The following is a 5,068-nucleotide window of genomic DNA, read 5'->3' on the forward strand; positions in this document are numbered from 1 at the left end:
AGAGTGTAACAATTTCAAATCTAAGGTTCAACAGTTAATCGATTAAAAGTACATATCCTTTCCAGAAGGAAAACTGGTAGTGTACGTCAAGCTCTCGCCCTGATGAGTGTGAAGACCTCAAGGGGCATCTCTTAAAGCCAATGGATCAAATAGGAAGCCATCCTCATCACTGGAAGTCATGGGGCATTGTTATCATTTGCATATGTATTTTATTTGTCTATTTAATGCTACTTGTTTTTAAATGATGTTGTCTTTTTTAGAACAAGATTTTTATTCTGCAATATATCTCTAAGTTTTGATGATAATAAAGAATGAAACAATTTGGTACCCTGATAATTTTCTTAAGTCTGCAGGATTCTAAGTAAAAAATGACTCTGAGGAAATGAATATTTGGCATCTGATGCAGTCCAGAAAAGCTGACCCAATACAAAGAAATCATATCTGACTCTAAACAAGAACACATATGAGGAGCAATCACCCGAAGAATATGAACGCTGAAGTTCATGCTCTGATATTTGAAGACTCTGCAAGAGACATCTGAAGACTGCAAGAGATATCCGAAGACTGCAAGAGACATTTGAAGAATGCAAGAGATATTTGAAGACTGCAAGAGATATCTAAACTCTAACTCTCAAGACTCTGATTACGCTCACTCTGATACATGCGTAACCCATCACTTGATCAGAAACTTACACTAGAAGTATTCTAATTTTAGTACAATCCTCTTTAAGGAAACAATTTATTATGTTCCAAGACTGCTATGGAAAGGACAAGAAATTTAAAACCTTTAACTCTCATAGATGGTAAGAAATATCCACTGATTTCCCTCGAACAGTATCATCTCAAAGTTATATATAAAGGCCTCCTTACAACTTGCTGAATAACAACTTCATATAGATCGAAAAAACCTTGCTACAACAATATTCTCATTCTCCAAATACTATCACTATTATTGTTGTAAGGAATACTTTCATACAAGAGTTGTTTCTCAATTTTGTGTTTCATAGCTCTTAAAGTGTGTTAATATTGCTTATCTAGAAGCATCGAGTCAAACACTTGTAATTCTTGAAACTATTTGTAACTCCTCAAGTGACTTGTTTAAGTCTATAAACTTGATAGGGCTAAGAGGTTGTTAAAATCTTACACGTTTTTGTAATCTATTAAGATTAGTGGATTAAGTCCTTATTGAAGGCGAAATCACCTTCGCCGGGTGGACTGGAGTAGCTTTGAATTTCAAGCGAACCAGGATAAACTCTATGTTGTTAGCATTTATTTTGTATGTGTGGTGTTGCAAAAGTTTTTAACTATTGTGAAAAACAATTCAAACCCCCCTTTCTTGTTTTTCTCTACCTTCAATTGGTATCAGAGCTTAGGCTTTGTTATTGATTTTTGAATTAAACACTTAACCGTGTAGAGAGATCCAGGGTGAGAAAAACTTTATGGCTAACACAAATGAAAGAGATAGCTACAATGCAAAACCTCTAGTTTTTTATAGAGAAACATTTGACTACTGGAAGGACAAAATTGAAAGTTTCTTCCTAGGCTACAATGCTAATCTCTGGGATATGGTTACAAATGGTTATGAGCCACCCATTTTTGATATTGGTATTTATATTCGAAGAAGCAAAATGAGTGACGATCAGAAGCGTGATTTCATGAATCACCATAAAGCAAGAACCACTTTGTTAAATGTTATTTCCTACAATGAATACAAGAAGATAACCAACAGGGAAATAGCCAAAGAAATTTTTGACTCTTTGAAAATGACGCAGGAAGGCAACAATCAAGTTAAAGAGACTAAGGCTTTGGCCTTAATCCAGAAGTATGAAGCCTTCAGAATGGAAGATAATGAAGCTGTTGAAGTGATGTTCTCAAGGTTCCAAACCTTGGTTGCAGGACTCAAGGTTCTAGACAAAGGATATACTACAACAGATCATGTCAAGAAGATAATCAGAAGTCTTCCCAAGAAGTGGAGACCTATGGTTACTGCTCTAAAGTTATCCAAGGATTTGAATAGCACAAGCCTTGAAGAACTTATCAACTCTCTTAGAAGTCATGAAATATATCTAGAAGAAGATGAACCTCAGAAGAAAAGAAAATTTGTTGCTTTAAATTCTAGATCAGAAAGAAAAAATCCAGAAAGGAACAAAGCCTTTCAAGCTAAAGAGGAAGAAGTTGATAAATCTGAGAATGGAGATTTTGATGATGAAGAAGAGTTATCTCTTCTTTCCATAAGAATCAAACAACTCTGGAGAAAAAGACAAAACAACTTCAGAAGGCCTAGACAGAAGGGAGATCGTCCATATTCAACCTCCAGAGGCAGACCCAACAAGGATGTAACATGTTATGAATGCAAAGAGCCTAGACACTATAGAAATGATTGTCCAAAGCTAAAGAAGGATAGCTCCAGAAAAGAAAGCTTCAAGAATAATTCCTTCAAAGAAAAGAAGAAAGGACTCATGGCAACATGGGATGATTTTGAATCTGAAGCTCCAGAATCTGATTCTGAAGAGGAGCATGCAAAGGTAGCATTCATGGCCACTACCTCTGGAAGTTCATCTGAAATAGAGTCTGATTCTGAAGAGGTATTCTCTGACTTTTCTCATTTTGATCCGGAAGCCTGTTTGTCAGAATCTCTGAGCTTTTATCAAAAGCTTCGACAGAAATTCAAGAACCTGAAAAAGGTTCATGAAGTGACTGTTGAAGAGTGTGATAAGCTTGAGAAATTAGTTTCTGAACTCAAAGAAAATAATTTTATTTTTGAAAGAGAAAAAGAATTTTCAACTAAGAAATGTTCAAAACTTGAGAAAACTCTCTCTAAATCTCCACCTACTTCTGACACTATCATATACAAATATGAAAAGTCTTTCAGAAATTTCTGAAGAACGGCCTAGAAAGAAGAAAAATGGATTCTATGATCTATGATGTAAGTCATAATATAAAAAGAGTAAATGGTTATGACTATGATGAAGATGATTTAAAACCTTCTATAGAAAACAAATCAAAATCTCATTTTTCTTATCATTATACACCTGCACAGACACAAAAGTTCTGTAACACTAGAAAACTCAAAGTTTTCAGAAACTTCGGGAGAACTAATCCTAAAGGACCCAAAAGATTATGGGTACCAATAGATAAAATAGTGTATGTTACAGATATCCTATGTAGCAGTGTTGAAACACCATGCATGGTACCTGGACTCTGGATGTTCGCCACACATGGCGGGAACAAAGCATATGTTCCAAGACCTGAAACTTAAAGATGCTGATTTCGTAGGCTTTGGAGGAAATCAGAAAGGAAGAATTAGAGGATCTAGAATAGTTAGTAACAGATCTCTTCCCTCTATTTCTGATGTCCTTTATGTTGAGGGATTAATGTATAATTTGTTATCCATAAGTAAATTAAGTGATAACGGTTATGATATTATCTTTAATCAAAAAATGTAGAAATGTTTTAATCAGAAAAATGGCATAGTCTTTTTCATTGGAAAGAGGAAAAATAACATTTATAAAATAAAACTTTCAAATTTGAAAAACCAAAATGTAAAATGTTTGATGTCTGTTAATAAAGAGCAATGGGTGTGGCATAGACACTTGGTTCACATTAGCTTGAGGGCGATTTCTCAGCTAAATAAACTTGAGTTAGTCAGAGGCCTACCTAAGCTGAAGTTTTCTTCATATGCTCTTTATGAAGCATGTCAGAAACGAAAATTTTCCAAAACCACTTTCAAAACCAAAAATACTGTTTCCACCTCTAAACCTCTGGAACTTCTACACGTTGATCTTTTTGGACTTGTTAAGACAGGGTCAGTCAATGGTAAGAAGTATGGACTGGTCATTTTTGATGACTACAGCCGTTGGACATGGGTGAAATTCTTAAGGCACAAGAATGAGTCACATTTTGTGTTCACCAGTTTCTGTTCAAAAGTGCAAAATGAATTTGACTATAAGATTATCAAAGTCAGACGTGATCATGGTGGCGAATTTGAAAACAAACTTTTTGAAGAACTTTTTTACTATAATGGAATATCCCATGATTTCGCTTGTCTTATAACTCCACAACAAAATGGAGTTGTAGAAAGGAAGAATAGGACTCTCCAAGAAATGGCCAGAACCATGATCAATGAGACTAATGTGGCTAAGCACTTCTGGGTAGAAGTTGTGAATACAGCATCTTACATTCAGAATAGAATCTCCATCGGACCTATTATGGAGAATACTCCTTATGAACTGTGCAAGGGAAGAAAACCCAACCTTGCTTATTTTCATCCTTTTGAATGCTCTTATTTTATTCTGAACACTAAAGAAAATCTGAACAAGTTTGACTATATGGCACAAAAGTGTATTATGTTGGGATACTCAGAATGTTCTAAAGGATATAGAGTATACAATATAGAAACACAAATTGTGGAAGAATCAATTCATGTCAGATTTGATGATAAGCTTGACTCTGAAAAGTCAAAGCTAGTTGAGAAATTTGTAGATCTGGAGATCACATTTGCAGGTTCTAATGAAAAGACAAATGATTCTGAAGAAGCTGAAAGAGGAACTTCAGAAGCACCTGAAAGCATAATCAATTAGAAAAGACAAAGAATCAGGAAAAATGTTTCTGAAGAACTGATTCTGGGAAACAAGGATGAACCTGTCAAGACAAGATCAACATTCAAAGTTTCTGAAGAAACACTTCTGGGACTAGTATCTTTCATAGAGCCAACATCATGTGAAGAAGCTCTTCAAGATAAAGAATGGATTCTGGCAATGAAAGAAGAACTTGATTAGTTTTCAAAAAAATGATGTTTGGGATCTTGTACCAAGACCGAAGGGAACCCATATGATTGGAACTAAATGGGTCTACAGAAAGAAGCTAAATGAAAAGGGTGAAGTTGTCACAAATAAAGCACGACTGGCGGCACAAGGTTACAATTAACAAGAAGGGATTGATTACAATGAAACCTTTGCTTCAGTCGCGAGGTTAGAATTTATTTGTCTCCCTATATCTTTTGCTGTAAATTATTCCATTAAATCATATCAAATGGACGTCAAAAGCGCGTTTTTTAATGGTTACATTT

This window comes from Lathyrus oleraceus, chromosome 2 (assembly GCF_024323335.1).
Source record: "Lathyrus oleraceus cultivar Zhongwan6 chromosome 2, CAAS_Psat_ZW6_1.0, whole genome shotgun sequence".
In the NCBI taxonomy this organism is placed as follows: domain Eukaryota; kingdom Viridiplantae; phylum Streptophyta; class Magnoliopsida; order Fabales; family Fabaceae; genus Lathyrus; species Lathyrus oleraceus.